An 18,467-nucleotide genomic window follows, 5' to 3' on the forward strand; every position below is an offset into this window, starting at 1 on the left:
GCAAACAAACCCAGCCTTATTGTCATCGTATTGGTTTTATTGTGACTTTTTTTCAAGGATTCTGTTAGGATCTAAATCAAGGAATAAACACACTATGAGAAAAAAAAAATGGGAAACCTCAAAGGAAAGAAAACCCACGGCTGCCAAATAATTCACTAATTTCAATGAACTAAAGAATCAATTACAAAGGAAAAGAATTATATATTTATATCAAAAACCCTAAACCGAGATATGATCAATACCTTCCAAATCTCAGGGTAATATGGGTCATCAATGAACGATTTCCATGTGAAGTAGGTATGCAAAAATGGTTTTCACTATTGTTTCCCAAAAATAGATAAAAATGAGAAAGAAAAGCCATGCAAACACACTCGAGATAACGTCCCTGCATGGTGGAATAACAGAGAGAAAACCACTAGGGTGGTGGTCTAGTGGTCCCAAGCTCACTCCCAAGTGGTTTGGCAAACCTCATGTTTCAGGTTCGAATCCCCTTTGCTCCTCTGTTTCTTGTATTGGACAATTGTGTGCTCTTTGGCTTGAAGCCCAGCCTGGAGCCAATGCGCGCTAGGCACAGGGGCAAAGCAAGGCGCCGAAAAGCCGAACAGCGAGCGGAGGGCAGGCGAGTGGACGAGGGGCCTGGCTAGTAGGCGGGGCAATATGCAAGGCGACCGAAAAAGTCCGAACAGCGAGCGGAGGTGCAGGTCGGAGTGCACGGTATTGCATCCGCTAGTAGGCAGGGCTAATATTTGCATATGTCGCGAAAAAGTCCGAACATTGCGTAGCGGAGGTGCTAGGTCTTGAGTGGGGCTCCGCTGATGGAGCCAATGCTTGCGCTAGTAGTGCACAGGGCTAATATTTGCATAGGTCGTACTCGAAAAAGTCCGAACATTGCGTAGCGGAGGTGCTAGGTCGCAGGGCTAATATTTGCATAGGTCGTACTCGAAAAAGTCCGAACATTGCGTAGCGGAGGTGCTAGGTCAGAATCCCTTCTTTATCTTTACCTTATTAATAAAAAATAATAAAATAATAAATAATAAAAACGAAAAGAAAGAAATAAGAAGACAGAAACAGAAACAGAAAACAGAGAAAGAAAAGGAAAAAAAATGGAAGAAAGGATCGACAGGGTCGAAGTTTCCAAATGTGAGAAAACAAAAGGAAAACGTCTTTTAAGACTGCTGCTAACCAAACAAAATAACAAACGCTTTTGAAAAGTTCTACGCACGGCCAGACAGAGGAGGGTTAGGACTTAGAGTTGAGAGTTACAATAAAAACCAGAGAGTCAGAGACACTCAAGGGCCGACAGGACCCAAAGATAAGTCGGTGGGAGATAATAAATAAAGGAGAAAAGGAGAAAAACGAACCTTATTCTCCAACGACCCACGTACAGTAGAGCGAAGTGAAGCATTCATTCATTCATTTCTCTCTTTTTCTGATGATGTTAGGTTGTTAATATACTACAAATGTATTTATAGATGTTATAATCTGTCTTGTCCTCTTCAGAAGTAAAAAATAAATGAGGTACCATGCAGCCAGAGGGGCAGACCTTACTCAGAAATTCTTTTTCTTGTCTTTTTCCCATCAAGGACCCATTATTCTTGCAATCTTGAGTGTTTAATATATGCTTAGGAAAAACTGATACCCTTCTTCACATTTCTCTCTCTCTCTCTCAATCTCTTGGATTTTGCTGGTTTTCTCCTACTATGGCTTCTTCTTCTTCTTCTTCTTCTTCTTCTGCCAGTAATAAATTGAACTACGACGTCTTCTTGAGCTTCATTGATGGAGATTATGGTGATGGGGGTGGTGATGATTGCAGAACCAGTAAAAATTTCATCGGTCAACTCTATGAAGCTCTGATCCAAAGAGACTACCGTATCTTCGCAGATGAACACGATAAGCGCAGCCACAACGAGCATGTAACCTGTGAGTTTCTAAAAACTATTGAAGAATCAAAGCTTTCCATTGTTGTCTTCTCCAAGAACTTTGGCTCTTCCATTTGGTGCCTCGATGAACTGGTAAAGATGTTGGAATGCAAGCATGATCAGATGGGTCACACAGTTTTCCCTGTTTTCTATAAAGTCGATCCTTCTCATTTTCGGAAACAGAACGGGATCTTGGAGGATACTTTTGCAGGGTACGCAGAGAGATTCAAGTCAGAGATGGAAAAGGAGAAGTTGAAGAGATGGAGGAACGCTCTCACTGAAGCTGGGAATTTGTCCGGTTGGCATCTACAAGATGTTGCAGATGAAGGGTATTCGTTAATTGATTTAGCTTCTGTTCTTATTTTTTAACTGAGTTCCTTAAAATATCATATTAGGAGTTCAATCACAAAGTTAAATTAGGCATTCATGATTATATAAAGAGACTCTTTTCCTCACATTGTACTGTTGCACTAGTAAAGCCAATCACTCACTTTGTTCCATGATTGTGGTGGAAGGTGGTCCTGAAAGGCTGATCTACAGTTAAAATAATATAAATAGAAAAGAAGGAAATTTTTTCTTTATTGTAATGAGAGATAGGCGCATAGGGTGCTAGCAAATCCAATCTTTTCCAATAAAACTTTGAAGCAGTGGAAATCATGTGGTCCTGACCATGGCCACAACAACTTCAGGTTGGTTCTGGGTTTTTAAAACCATGACCAACCTTGAATATCTTAGTTTAGCCCTGATTCTATTTGACTCTCAAGGATTGTTGGGCTATGTGCCTTACCCTAACCCTGATCCTAACCTAGACCATGAAACAATAAAGCAATTCATAATTAGGGTCAAGATTGTGTTTAAATTCAAGGCGTAAATTCGGGGCCAGATAAGTTGGGATGGGTTGGATCTAACACTCAACCTTACCTGACCTGGACTAAAGTGTTGAGCCCATAGTCCATTTCAGCTTAGGGTTGGCTAGGCCAGGTTCGAGCTGTTAGGGCCAAACATACACCTTTAGTCTTGAACATGATTATAATTATCAAAAGGATGGAACAAATTAAAGGGGTCCTACAATATGGTTATATATGTGTTTGTGTGTAAAATTGACACTATTCTCAGATAAATTGAAGAGTTTTTATTCGAAATATGTGCTTCTAACATTCTAAACAATAGTAAATCAAAACACTTGTCAGCAAAAATTGCCATGGTAAGGCTGCATAGAAAAATTCCCCCCCCCCCCTCTATTGGTCTCTGCTTGTGCGGATAGCTCCAGCACCACGCGTGTTTTCCCTTTATTCGAAACAAAGGTAACATCCAAAATAAATCCATATATGTTCCATAACCCAATGTAAGCTCCAGAGACATGTTATCTAGTATCATCAACTATCAACTCTCAACATACAAAATAATTTCAATAATTGATCAATGTTGTTTGCCTATGCTGTTGATTATTATTGTTGTTAACATGCCTAGCTCACTCAAGGATTGATGCATGTTTATTTGGAGTTGGGAGTCATGAATTGTGGAAACCCTTTTCGGCAGATGCATCATCTATAGCTCGATTACAAGGTCTGTATATTGACTTTGAGTTGAAGGTGATATCATGAGGAATATAGTCAAGTCGTCTTTAAGTGACCACCTATCTGAATTGGGATTGACTTTAAAGACCCAATAGCTACTTCCGAGGCCAAATCTAACTAGGACAAAATTTTGCAAACATGCTTCAAATTAGGCATAAAAATCTAGACAATCATGGGCTAGAGTATTATTATTGGAGTTTCAAAAGGAAAGTTCTAGTGAGAACCTACCTGATGTGAAAGAGAAATGACACATCAAAATGAGCTCAAGTCTGAACAAGAGTCAATTTAATCTTTTTGATGGCCAGCTTTGCCAGTCCACAGCAATCATCCCTAGTTCTTCACAAAACATATAGTCAATCAAACAAATCTTAGTCTATGCACTGCTTGTCAAAATGCCTCAACTTATTAAAGTCAACTGTGACACCCTGTAGTTACTGAAAGTTAACAAGGACAACAACTATGATTTCCTAGGGTTGTGTTGACCACATCTATCCTAGTATGTAACTATGTATTGCCAGATTTCTCTGGGTCTGTATTTTATAGTTATGGCACTTTGAGGAACTCAAAAGCAACAAACAGGCCTGTGATAAACTACTTAAGGAGTGATCTAGTGCTGTCAAACACTTCTACTGCTTCACAGCTGCTTTCTGATGAACTGTCATTGTAGAGAACAACTTATAAATATTAAAAAGCAATCATATAAGAGTAATAAATATGTAATGATCAATGTGAATCCTAGCTTGAGCAGTAGTTACCATTGGTTCAGTGCAAATTGTTGAAACATGGCATCACTAAATTTTATTTCATGTTCATCTGTGTCTTCTGGACTTGTATTAGTTAACTCTATGCTTACTTTGTTGCTATATATCAATTTGCTCTTAATTGGCAGGGTTGAGACAACATTTATTAAAGCAATTGTTGAAGAGGTCTCTTTGAAAGTAAAAGAAAGACAAATGAACATTGACAATTTCCTAGTTGGGATAGATTCGCGCACAGAAGCCATAAACTCCTTATTACTTCTTGGTTCTACTGATGTTCGTATTATTGGAATCTATGGTATCGGTGGCATGGGTAAGACAACCATTACCAAAGCTGTCTATAACCATATTCTTCGTGACTTCGAAGGCAGTACTTTTCTTGGAAGTGTTCGAGAAGTTTCTGAACATCATAATGGTTTAACTCATCTGCAACAGCAACTTCTTTCTGATATTTTAATGAAACAAAACATACACATAAACAATGTTGATAGAGGAATAAATTTGATCAAACAGAGACTCTGTTCTCGAAAGGTTCTCGTCGTTTTGGATGATGTGGATAACTCAAACCAAATAGATGCTCTAGTTAGAGAACGTAGTTGGTTTGGTCCAGGAAGCAGAATAATCATAACCACTAGAGACCAACATTTTCTGTATAAGCTGGATGTGGATGAAATATATGAGGTTGAAAAATTGAATTCTCAGGAATCTCTCCGACTCTTCTGCCACTATGCATTTGGAAGGCTTCGTCTTAGAAGATTTGAAAGGGAGATTTCAGAAGAAATAGTGTCCTATCTTGGTGGGCTTCCATTAGCTCTTCAGGTTCTTGGTTCATCTCTACGCACTACGAACATGGGTGAATGGAGAAGTGCATTGGAGAAGTTGAAACAAATTCCAGATGAGAAAATTCAGGAAAAACTTAAATTAAGCTTTGACACTCTTGACAGTACAGAAAAAGAAATATTCCTTGATATTGCATGCTTCTTTACTGGAATGGACAAAGATATTGTAATCAAAATACTACGTGGTTGTGATTTCTACCCAGAAATAGGAATCAGTGTTCTCAGAAGCAGATCACTTCTACTGATCAGTGAGAAAAATCAGCTTGGAATGCATGACCTGATTCGACACATGGGAAGAGAAATTGTTCGTGAAGAATCTCCCGATGAGCCCGGCAAGCGCAGCAGATTGTGGTTACTTGAAGATGTTTATGATACATTGATGAAAAATTCAGTAAGAGCTTCATGCTTACTTCTTGATCAAAATATATTAGAAAACCTAAGCACATCAATAAGTTTGTTTTATTATATATGAAGTTGCAGATCGATTTTGTCTCTCCAAACAAGCATGCACATCAACAAGTTCTTTATTTACTCCACTTAATAAAATTTGTTTCTGAAGTACTTCTAGTGATTAGCCTGAGGATTCTTTTTTTGTCTAATATTGGCTTGTAAGTAATGATGGTTCCTCTTGCCTTTTTCACTTATAGCAATCATACACATGCTTGATTTGTGTTTTAACTTATCTAATGTTGGCTTTTATTAGGAAGGAGTAGTTAGGGTGTCAATTCATTCTAAATTAGGCCAATTTCTTTTTCTTTATTTTTTAACCTATTAGAACTTAAGGTTCTAAGAACTTTTATCAGGTTACAACCCCACACATAAACACATGCTGGGGGGGGGTGTTTTTAAAGTTAATTACCGTTTGATGTGCATTATTAGGGAACAGAAGCAGTTGAAGGTGTATCCTTTAACATCCGCGGCCGACAAAAAAAAGTGTGTTTGAGTCCTGAAGCATTTCTGAGGATGGACAGATTACGATTGCTTCAAGCTAATTACCTTCATGAACATTTTCTAGATGGTTCGTTCTCTTTTGTGGGGAGAAAACATCTGTTCAAGGAGTTAAGATGGCTATGTTGGCATGGTTTCCCATTAAGGTCTATACCAAAAACTTTTTGTCTGGAGAACCTTGTTGTTCTTGACTTACAATATAGCAACATCAAGCAAGTCTGGCAACGAAGCAAGGTATGACCTCATTTTATCCATTTCTCTTTCTTCTTAATTGTTACATATTTCTTGAAAAACCACAATTTCCTAATTTTATCAATTTTCATTTCCTTTACCTTGCAGCCAGAGTATCTTGGAAAGCTGAAAGTCCTTAATCTTGACCATTGTCGTGACCTAACCAAAACCCCCAATTTCTTGGCATTCCCTGGCCTTGAGATATTGACTCTTGAAGGTTGTACAGGTTTGGTTGAAGTTCACAACTCCTTAGGAGAATTAAACAATCTTCTTATTTTGAATCTAAAAGACTGTACAAACCTTTGGAGGCTCCCAGGAAGCATTTGGAAGTTGAAATCTCTACAAAGTCTTATTCTTTCAGGTTGTTCAAAAATCAGTGAACTGCCACGGGAACTGGGAAATATGGAAAGTTTAACAGAGCTTCTTGCTGATGGAACTGCCATAAGAAAACTGCCTATATCTATTGGGATTTTATGCAACCTCCAAAGCTTCTCCTTAGGTGGATGTAAAGGATCACCGTCAAAATCATGGAGATCATTTATTAGGTCACTGGGATCAAGACGAAAGGATGCAATTACTTCTTTACCAGCTTCTTTCTCTTGTTTACACTCCTTAAGACGCTTGAGTCTTAGGGACTGCAGCCTATCTGGTTTGCTTCCCAATGATCTTGGTAAATTATCCTCTTTACAAGAGTTGGATCTAGCCTCCAACAGCTTCTGTGAGCTACCTGCTAGCATTAGCCACCTTCCCCAGCTTCGGTCCCTTTGGTTACAGAATTGTACAAACCTTGGATCACTTCCAGAGCTTCCATCTAGTTTGTCGGTCTTGGAGGCAGATGGCTGTACATCCATTGAAAAGCTACCCAATCTTGGAAGTGCATCCTCATTGCATAGGTTGAATTTAAGTCAAAGTAATATATGTAGCTTACCTGCAGACATCAATGGCCTTTCCCAACTGCAATTTCTGATGTTGAGTAATTGCACAAGGCTTCAGTCACTGCCAATGCTTCCATCAAACATAATGTCTTTAGATGCAGAAGGTTGCTTGGGGATGGAAAGATTATCAAGCTTGGCAAACTTAAAGAAAATAAAATCCTTGACGCTGAGTAGGTGCAGCAAACTAATTGAGGTGGAAGGCTTGGAGAGGTTGGAAACTGCACCAATTATTAACATGGAATGGTGCAGTGGCTTGAGAAATGCTTCCAGGGATAAACTATTTCAGGTGCTCTCTCTGTCTCCAACACTGTTCCCCCCCACCCCCACCCCGGCCGCTGCGGGGCTCCTCTCATATTGCTTAGATATTTAAAATCCATGATTTTCCATGAAACAGGGGATGAGTGAGCCTGGTGTCATTGACATCCTTGTTCCTGGAGGAGACATTCCAGAATGGTTCAGCTGGCAAAGTGCAGGACCTAGCATAAACTTTGAGGTTCCTCCATCATCAAACCATAAGGTTCAAGGCTTGATTCATATGTGCCGTCTATGCAGCAGATGAAGAAGTTGATGGATTCACAGATGGTCCTGAAGCCACTTTCATCAACATGACCAATGGTCTAGATTGGAAACATAGTCCCAAAAGCAGTGGCGTTTCAGTAACAAATAAGGATCACATATGGGTGAGCAATGTAGCAGAACCAACATTTTTAGATCAGTTGGAAGGAGGAAATCAAGTGTATGTCTCAATAGAGATGGGTGATCCTGTCCATGTGAAGAAATGTGGGATCCATCTGCTTCAGGATTCCTCTTCTCAATATAATCTTGGTATTAAGGAAAGCCCTAAAGAAGATAATGGAGCAGGGTGCAGTTGCATCCGTTTCAATGAGGAACAAGACTCTGATTGGTTTACAGAGACTTGCCCAGAAAAACCTGGAGAGGTAAATCAAAGTAACTTTGGCCTTAGTTTCTTCAGACGTTTCATTAAAGAAGTCTGACGTTTCCAAATTGGGAAGATTTTTATTTTTATTTTTTTGGTGATCTAAAGCTGTAGTGTTTACATTTTTTTTTCTTCTTTCGGTGGGTGTAAAGGTATCATCCCTTGTTATAAATTTATAATCTCCCTGATGCCATCAACGTTGGAACCTGTTTCTCATGAATCCAAAGCGGCTGCACCCCAGTCTTCAACTTTCTTTTCCCATATGAATCATCAACATTGATCTTTTACCCCAAAATAGAGATCACTAAACACTGATATGTCATTTTAAGCTCAGAACAGTGTACGGCTTTAATTCCTTAAAATGATTATTGATATAGTTGTTAAGATCATTATACTGTTCTGTAGAATGGAATGAAAAGCCCTAATCTACCTTTCTCCTTTAGACTTTTCCTCGACAATCCTGCAGGATTTCTGTTTCACCTCAATCTCTTTCTTTTCAATTTCCACGTTTTTCATACAGGTATTTTATGTCTGAACATCTGATATGGTTCAAAGGGTTTTTAGGATTTTAATAAAGCATCGGTGGTTTAATAGGATTTAGTGGCAGATGGTTCTAATATAAAAAAAGATGTGTTTGCTGGGATTCCATTCTTCTTCTTCTTACGAAGCAAAAGTGATTCTGGTGAAGGGTTTACCCAAACCTTTCGTCGTCCTCTAAAAAACCAAAAGATGGAGCTCTTTTAGTTTCATACTTTTTCGAGAATGAACTCCGAGAATTTGATTCCTGTGTTGCTCGATTGCTCTCTAATTATTCTGAAACTGCGAGCAAGTGGCTCTCATCTCAATCAGTGGTATGATATTAAAAATAAAATCTCAATCAATGGAGTCGGCTGTTGGTTGCTGCTTGATTTGCTGATAAATTCCTCCATTATCAGTCTTGGGTGCTAGTGGAGTTCATGGAGGCCTAAAGTATGGGAATGAAAAAATGAAGTACAAAATCTATAAAGAGACAAAAGTAGTTTTATCATTTTAGAAAATTTAACACCAAGTATTTGCTTGTTCAGTTACTTAAAGTTATCTCATGAAGACTATTTATAGAGAAATCTAAAACTATAATTACAATTTCAACCCATTACAGTAATTGATTCAAACCTTATTTCAAGTACAAATACAACTAAAACTATAATTACATAGACTTACAGAATAAAAGACATCCAAATCCAACATAAATTATTGTATTTTCAGAAACAATAACAACAAGCGGAAGCATGACGAGTGCATAACAACTAAGTTCTCGAGAACAATTGAAGAATCCAAAGTTTCAATTGTTGTCTTCTCCAACAACTTTGGCTCTTCCATATGTTGCTTTGATGGACTGGTGAAGATGTTAGAATGCAAGCATGACCCGACGGGTCATTGGTCTCCCTGTTTTCTATAAAGTTGATCCTTCTCATTTTCATAAACAAAGTGGGATCCAGGAGGAAACCTTTGCGGGTACGAAAAACGATTTATATATGACGCGGAGATGCATAGACTGAGTTTAGAAATGAAACAATAAATCATGGCCTCTAAAAGTACGATTTTCAATTGGGATTCTTGATTGTAATCAATTCCAATTTTGACCAGAATTGAGGGCATAGGAGCTCGGTTGATGGATTTTTTTTTTTTTTTGGGTGTGTATATAAGGCTAAGATTATAGGACTTGGAGTTGGGGTTGCTGGACCAGTGATTGCCTACACCTCTGAGCACTAGTTATGTATTTTGGTATCCACTATGTCTTCCCTCATCAACTATGGACCTTGTTTCTGTTGGACAATGGAGCTCCCATTGGATTGGACTCTCAGCGGTTGGCATTTCATCTCAACCATTTGTTGCTTTAAACGAGGAAATACAACGATATCGAAATTTCAATCCAACAATGCGCTAGACTGTCATGCACGGTAAAAGCAATTTCACATCAACTACACCCTTTAGTGGTGGTATTTTGACTTCTTTGTTTTTTAGTAAATAGTAGTTGCATTTTTGAAATGACAACTCGCTAACTCCGTGTCGAACTTGAATGTTGCACATTAAATGGAAGTAGAACTCTATGTAAACAATGACATTGACCAGTAAAGTCATTAACTTTGCTATTTCTTAATTCTAATAATTATCCACTCAGAGCCCACCATAGTCGCCGACAAGCGATATGTCGCCATGGGGGGCGACACGACTCCCCCGCGACACGACATATACCAAATGTTGGCGACATATCGCGTGCGGCGATATGTCGCCGAAAAGTCGATATATCGCCGAAAAATCGGCGATATATTGCTACATTTGCCATATATAACAGCCTTTCGTTTGTTTTTCGCCGATTTTTCGTTCGCTTTTTGCCAAAGTGAGCGGGACCCCCGTATCCGTCGGCAACAATATGTAAAGCATGAGCCATACTCAACATAGTTGTATAATGAATTGTAAACTTTAGTACATCTCTTTACTACTTGTGTATTTGTGTTCTCTTTGCATATTTACATTAGTTTATATGAATTTTTCAAACTTCCGGTTTGCCGCAATAGTGGACATGTGCCAATTATAAACTAGGTTAGGTGATGAGGTCAAAAAACACCAAGGTTAGGCCTCAAATTAGGTTACACGCAAACAGTCAAAAGACCAAATACCCTAAACAGGGGTTCGACATCGAACCCTCCAAAAGTCGGGACGCACAGCGCCCGGCGCGGCCAGAGTCCGACACGCACAGAGCGACATGTCAACCCCAGAGCTAGGAATTCAATGTCTAAAAGCTGATGTTGTTGATATACCAAATGTACCTGATGTTATATTCTGTTGTCCAAAAATTAGAAAACAAAAAGGTACATGAAGAGAGAGAAAGGCAGGACTAACTAAAAAAAGTCACGCCCCACCGTCCTCCACGGGACCCACAAGGCACAACATCATCAATAAGGAACAGACACTGAAGTGAACACTGAACCATCACTGAGTAATATGTGCTGCACTGATTAGATGCTCAAAAAACAGTGAAACCCCACATCACCCGGGGTTGGTCTCACATGGCCCTCCCACCAGCATAAATGGAACACGATGCCTTAAGCCATAGATGGAGATTATGGTGATGGTGATGATGCAGAAACAGTAAAATTTCACGATCAACTCTACGAAGCTGACCCAAAGAGGCTACCATATCCGCAGACGAACACGATAAGCGCAACCACAACGAGCATGTAACCTGTGAGTCCTAAAACCATTGAAGAATCAAAGCTCAGTTGTCTCTCCAAGAACTTGGCTCTTCCATTTGGTGCCTCGATGAACTAGTAAAGATGTTGGAATGCAAGCAGATCAGACGGGTCACACAGTCCCTGCATAAAGTCGATCCTTCGCACCGGAAACAGAACGGGATCTTGGAGGATACTTTGCAGAGTATGAAGAGAGATTCAAACAGAGATGGAAATGGAGAAGGTGAAGAGATGGAGGAAAGCCTCACTGAAGCTGGGAATTTGTCCGGTTGGCATCTACAAGATGTTGCAGAAAAGAGGTATTAACTTAGATTCTCTTATTATTCAATTTAAACTCAACAAACATCTCTACTCTATAAAGGATCTCACCTGGTGGATCACACTGCTCACGGTAGGCTTTTGAGGAATTATCATTATAAACAACAGTTTTAGAAACCTAGATAGCATTATCAGTGTATATGCTGTCAGCAGAAAAAGGTTAAACTGACATCGTTAAATATTCTATGTTCATCTCTATGTTCAGAGTTTGTACCTGTGTCAATGTCCTAATTGGTAGGGGCAAACAAAGTGTGTCGAAGCAATTGTTGAAGAGGTCTCAATCAAAGTTAAAGAAAGACGCATGAACATAGACACATCTAGTTGGGATGGATTCCCATAGAAGCCATTAATCTTATTTAAGTGTTGGTTCTAGTGATGCGCATTATGGGATCTGTGGTATTGGTGGCATCGGTAAGACAACCATACCAAAGCTGTCTATAACCAAATCTACATCACTTGAAGGAAGTAGCTCTGAAAGTGTTCGAGAAATTCTGATCATCATAATGGTTTAGCTCGCTGCAAGAGCAACTTCTTCTGATATATTAATGAAACAAAGGATACACATAAACAATGTTGATAGAGGAATCAATGTGATTAGACAAAGACTCTGTTCCCGAAAGGTTCTCATTGTTCTGGATGATGTAGATCAATCAGATCAAATAAAGGCATTAGTTAGAGAACATAGTTGGTTTGGTGTTGGAAGTAGAATCATTGTTACAACCAGAGATCCACGTTTTCTGAATGAGCTCGAGGTGGATCGAAATATGAGGTTGAAAAACTGAATCTGATGAATCTGTCCAACTCCTTCGGCATTATGCACAAAACGCCTCCTAGAGGAAATCAGAACCTTGGAATCGACAGTTGCCAATGGGAACCCATAGCCTCGGCGGTTCATCTGTACAAAAAAGTACAGATGAATGGGAAACTGCAATAGAGAAGTTGAAGAGAATTCCTGATGAGGAAATTCATGAAAAACTAAAATTAAGCTATGATGCTCTTGACAGTATGGAGAAAGACATATTCCTTGACATAGCATGCTTCCTCCGTGGGATGGACAAAGATATTGTGTTTAAAATATTAGATGGTTGTGGTTTCTTCCCAGAAATAGGAATTGCTGTTCTCACTCGCAGGTCACTTGTTTCTTTTAATGTAAAAAATCAGCTTGCAATGAATGATCTTCTCCAAGAAATGGGAAGGGAAATTGTTCGCAAAGAATCTCCTAATGAGCCTGGAAAGCGTAGTAGATTGTGGTCTCACGAAGATACCGTTGATGCACTGACACAAAATACAGTAAGATCTACATGCTTGTCAATTACCATTCTGTGGAAAACCTAAGAACATTTAGGCATTTCCTTTCCTTTCTCTTCTAGTTTTAGCAAAGTTTTCTGTCCACAAAAGCATACATTAATAAACAAGTTGGTGTTCACTCCACTTACCCAAACATTACATGATTGGGTGTATAATAATTATCTGGCGCATAATAGGGAAAGAAGCAGGAAGGAGTTAACTACAGACGATAAAAACAGTCCAGGAGAGCCATTATAAAGACGAAAGACTACGATGCTCAATGTTTTAATAGTGGAATCAAAATTCCATCCTCTTTATGGGAAGAAATATTGTTCAAGAGTTGAGATGGCATCTTGAAGGCATCCACATATCCAAATATTTTCTTGAGAACCTTGTTGTTCTTGATGTACAATATAGCAATCTCAAGCAAGTTTGGAAGGGAAGCAAGGTAAGACCACTTTTTTTTTTTTTAAAATAAAAATAAAATTCTTCTTCTTCATCTTCATCTTCTTGACTGAATAATTATTTCATGAAAGATTGATCTCCTAATTTTATTCGTTATTATTTCTTTGATCTTCCAGCCTGAGTATCTTGGAAAGCTGAAGGTCCTCAATCTCCACGATTCCAAGGGTCTAACCAAGACCCCAAACTTCTCGAGACTACCTAGCCTTGAGATACTGACACTTGAAGGTTGTATAAGTTTGGTTGAAGTTCATGAATCCATTGGAGAATTAAATAATCTTCTCATTTTGAATATGAGAAACTGTAAAAACCTTCGGAGACTCCCAAGAGGCATTTGGAATTTGAAATCTCTAGAAAGTCTAATTATTTCTGGCTGTTCAAAGATCAATGAACTGCCAGAGGAACTGGGAAATTTGGAAAGTTTAACAGAGCTTCTTGCGGATGGAACTGCCATAAGTAAACTGCCCAATTCCATTGGACTTTTGCATAATCTTAAGAGCTTGTCAATAGGAGGAGGCTGTAAAAGATCACCATCAAAATCATGGAATTCATGCGTTTGTTCAATGGGATCACCTAGAAGTGATGATGCCATTATGTCTTTCCCATTTTCTTTCTCTGGTTTACGCTTCTTAAGACGTCTGAGACTTAGGGACTGTAACCTTTCTGGTATGCTACCTGATGATCTTGGGAGTTTATCTTCATTACAAGAGTTGGATCTTGCCTTCAACAACTTTTCTGACCTACCTGCTGGCATCAGCCGCCTTAACCAGCTTCAATCCCTTTGGTTACAGAATTGTACAAAGCTTAGATCACTTCCAGAGCTCCCATCAAGTTTAAAGTACTTGGATGCAGATGGTTGCAGTTCCATGACGAAGCTATCAAATCTTGCCAGTGCATCCTCATTGCAGGTGTTGGATTTGACTGGAAACAATATTTGTAGCTTACCTGAAGACATCTATGGACTTTCTCAATTACAAGTTCTTAGATTGAAAAATTGCACAATGCTTCAGACTCTGCCAATGCTTCCATCAAACATAAACGCTTTGGATGCTGGAGGATGCACGATGATGGAAAGACTACCAAGCTTGGAAAACTTAAAGAAGTTATATTCTGTTGATCTGAACGATAGCACTAAAATAGTTGAGGTGGAAGGCTTGCACAGGTTGGTAAGTAGACCAACTATTCACATGGAAAGGTGCAATGGTTTGGCAAATACTTTCAGGGATAACCTCTTTCAGGTCTCTCTCTCTCCCTCTCTCTCTCTCTCACACACACACACACACACAAATGACTATGATACTGAGCAACCAGGTTTTTCCATGCAACAGGGGATGAGTGAACCTGGTATCATTGACATTTTTGTTCCTGGGGGAGAAATTCCAGATTGGTTCAGCTACCAAAGTGCAGGATCCAGCTTATATTTTGAGGTGCCTCCACTTTTAAACCACAAGATTCAAGGCTTGATCATATGCGCTATCTATGCAGCAGCAGATGGGAACCCTTATGTAGACACAAATGGTCCTAAAGCCACTCTCATTAACAGGAATGGTCTAGAATGGGAATACGGACCCCTAGTCAATGGCATTTCAGGAACAAATCAGGATCACATGTGGGTGAGCAATATATCAGAGGCAATGTTTGTGGATCAGCTGCAAGAAGGGGATCAAGTGGATGTCTCAATAAGAATAGGAGATGATATCCAGGTGAAGAAATGTGGGATCCATCTGTTTCAGGGTACATCTTCTCCATATGCTCTTGGAGTTGAACAAGACCACAGGGAAGATAATGGAACAGGGATAGAGTTGCTGCCTTTTCAATGATGAACAAACTTCGATTGGGGCATTTCCAAAAACTGAACTCCAAAAAATTACATTAAAGTGGCTCGTGCACTAGTTTTTCGGACATCTGAGATGGACGAAAGACTAGAAAGTTATTTGAATCCTTATGGTAACAGATCCTCTGATGTTCTATACAGAAGGCAACATCTATCTATGATCCAAATGTAAAGATTTACTCCAATTGTTGGGGGTAAAACTTGTAATCCTAATTTTAACAAATATGATTCTAAAATAATGCGTTTGTGTTAACAAATTACCCTTGCTGATTGTTGTTTGCCCAACCACGAGACAAGTTGAGAAAGCTAAGCTTCGGTCCATCCATCAATTTGAAAGGAAACACAAAAATAATGAAGCAGGTGGTATTCTTTGAACAACAATCAAAGCTCAGAATAAATCCAGCACTCCACAGTCAGCAGATAGAAGAACAGTAGCTTTCTTTGCAAAACCACAGCAAGTCTGTACTACCAGGCACCAAGGTTAGGCCCCATGAGAGCCTGCCTACCTGTTACATGGACAAGAACAAGGCACCCACAGCAAGTGATATGTTCCAGCCAGGGTCACCTTGATTATATGGCAGTAGATCATATGGAGGCCAACGCATTGCCTGGAAAAAAATCTGCACCTGGCTCATACCCGACTTTCCCATACCTAAGGTTGTAGATTTGATTTGGAAAGCTCATCGAAGGTGGATCCCTTTTAGTTTCATACTTTTTAGCTAGGTTTAAATTATCATACGATACCATACGATACTAACCGATACATATTCATATTTGACCCAACCGATACGATACACCTCGATACGTGTCTTTATTAAATTATATTAAAGTACATTAATCAGGGCGATACAATACTCGATACAAGACGATACGTCTCTTAAAATCACTTGATCAATACGATACTCGATGCCGATATTTTTAGATAATGAACTCCTAGAATTTGATTCCTATGTTGCTCAATTGCTCTCTAATTATTCTGAAACCAAGCCTTCTCCATTCCATGGTACAGAGCTCTCATCTCACTCAGTGGTCTGATATTAAAAAAGAAAAAACCAACAAAAAAAACAGCCTCAATCAACTGAATCGGCTGTTACCTTTCCAGACCCAGCTGCTGCTTGATTTGCTGATAAATTCCTCCATTATCAGTCTTGGGTCCTAATGGAGTTCATGGAGGCCTAGGGTATGGGAAAGAAAAATAACGTCCAAATATAAAAAATGAAAATTATATTTACTGACACACTCCTATACTTGGATTTTAACTGTTGAATGTTAATGCTGGCTGCAACCATTGCAGCAAATAAAAAAAATGTAACATATTATATGTCAATGCTTCTTAATAAAAACATTGTGGGTTCGAGCCTTGCTTGCTGATGGAATATGTAAAGTGTTCTTATACCCTTAGAAGAAAAAAATAAGAGTGGGGTCCATATGAAGCCCATTGGAATAATATGTTTATTGTGGGATAGAAAAATATTAGGAAATCACATGGGTTGAGAGGATCGAGACGCTATTTAAAGTCCTCTGTTTTGAAACGTGGGCACAATTTGCAAATTTGATGAGAAAGTTCTATCGTATTGAATTTACTAGCATTGACGAGCCCTCGGCCCCCAGGATTCACATCCTTTACAATTTTCACTCATACAATTTCCTGTAAACCATAGTAAAAAATTTGAGGGAAACTCAAGTTTCGACCAGGTGAAAATGGAAAACTTAGGTGGAAACTTGGAAAATTTCGAGGAAATCGAAAACTTTTCCGTACAAGTTTCGACATCAAGTTTCAACAGGTTTTAGAGAGTATTTTGGGGTAAGATTTTGTATTTAAGCTAATTAGAGTATAAAGAACACATTGGTTGTATTTTGCTAAAAAAAATCAATGTAGATATGTCATTCAATGTACATAACATCAATGTCGAGTTCTCCGAAAAATACATTATAAACTTAACTACTTAAGCACATAACATTCAATATATAATTTCTAACTTCAAAATAGTTGACAATAAAAGAAAAATACAACTTAGTGTTAAGAGGAGTCCCAAGAGTGGATTCATCCTGTGAGCTGAGTAGTACTATGCATGTAATATCCTCTCATCCAACCAACGAACATAGACATCCCATGACATTTTATGCCTATGGTTGTCAAGGTAATCGACAAGTGTAACTTTATAAGTCAACATCAACATGCTTAAGATAACCAGCCTGAGGGAATACGCACTTTGGATAGGAAAGTCTTGATGGAGGGGGTATTTGTCGTAGTATTTGGGGAAACATGAAATAAACAAAAAATTGAAAATTTGGAAAAGCTACAAAACTTACAGGAAAAACTCAAGTTTCTATGAAATTTCTCAGGTTTCCACGAAATTTCTCAAGTTTCCCACGAAATTTGGGAATTTTTTTTCTCATGAACTAGCTGGTCCAACTGAGTTGAACCAAGTTTTGACAAAATTGATGACTTTTTTTCGGTCCTCATGAGTTTCGTTTTGCATTTTTCAAAATGCAAAATTTTGGTCGAAATTTTGCACAATTCGACCGAATTTCGACCAAAATTTTGTACCATGCCTAAAACACATAAACCCAATTTGAGTTTCCATCCTCTACAATTCCACGCATACAATTACTTCTAATTCATATATAGATGTGGAAACAAGATAATGGAGAGAGGGTTTGATTACGTTACTTTTACAGCAAAGGCTCATTAAATGTATTGTTGCGTCTAGAACTTCTTCGAGAGCCTTGGATGACCACTTGAAGACTTCTCCAACCGAATAGGAATAGCTAAGATGCTGCACTCACAAAGAAAACAAGAACGGACCAGCCAAGTTTTGGACGGGGAACCGCCTCCGACACCCAAGTTAATCTAGGCAACAATAGAAGACCTTGAGAGATATCCCAATGGAACCCCCACACAACCCACAACACCCATACCGCAGGGAATATCAAAAAGATGAAGCATCAAGGAAACCACAAACAGCAAGGACAAAAGATCACAGCTACACGAGTTACATGATCAAAGAAAGAAATAGAACAACGAACATCATGTATAGACGCATATAAAAAGAATGCATGTCCTACCGAATTATGTAAACCTCTAACTGAATTCCGAAACTATTATAAGACTTTACTGAAACGAGAACACCATTGAGGGTTACAAGAATTAAAGAGTCAAGAGTCAAAACAATCCAAAATCAAACA

At 38.8% G+C, this 18,467-nt stretch overlaps 2 pseudogenes across 2 annotated transcripts; both read left to right on the plus strand.

Moving 5' to 3' along the window:
* Nucleotides 1-1,444: 1,444 nt before the first annotated feature.
* Nucleotides 1,445-8,616, plus strand: LOC149012737 (TMV resistance protein N-like; annotated as a pseudogene). Its single transcript, XR_016174051.1, has 5 exons — nucleotides 1,445-2,248; nucleotides 4,386-5,484; nucleotides 5,973-6,275; nucleotides 6,381-7,493; nucleotides 7,602-8,616. The product of XR_016174051.1 is annotated as a TMV resistance protein N-like (transcript).
* A 290-nt stretch (nucleotides 8,617-8,906) lies between these two features.
* On the plus strand, nucleotides 8,907-15,410 carry LOC149012738 (TMV resistance protein N-like; annotated as a pseudogene). The gene is made up of 8 exons (XR_016173863.1): nucleotides 8,907-8,973; nucleotides 9,080-9,134; nucleotides 9,390-9,638; nucleotides 11,561-11,669; nucleotides 11,923-13,021; nucleotides 13,275-13,430; nucleotides 13,564-14,682; nucleotides 14,773-15,410. The product of XR_016173863.1 is annotated as a TMV resistance protein N-like (transcript).
* Nucleotides 15,411-18,467: the final 3,057 nt, after the last annotated feature.

Source organism: Hakea prostrata, chromosome 6, assembly GCF_041222555.1.
Source record: "Hakea prostrata isolate BN-2017 chromosome 6, UWA_Hpros_2, whole genome shotgun sequence".
Classification (NCBI taxonomy): domain Eukaryota; kingdom Viridiplantae; phylum Streptophyta; class Magnoliopsida; order Proteales; family Proteaceae; genus Hakea; species Hakea prostrata.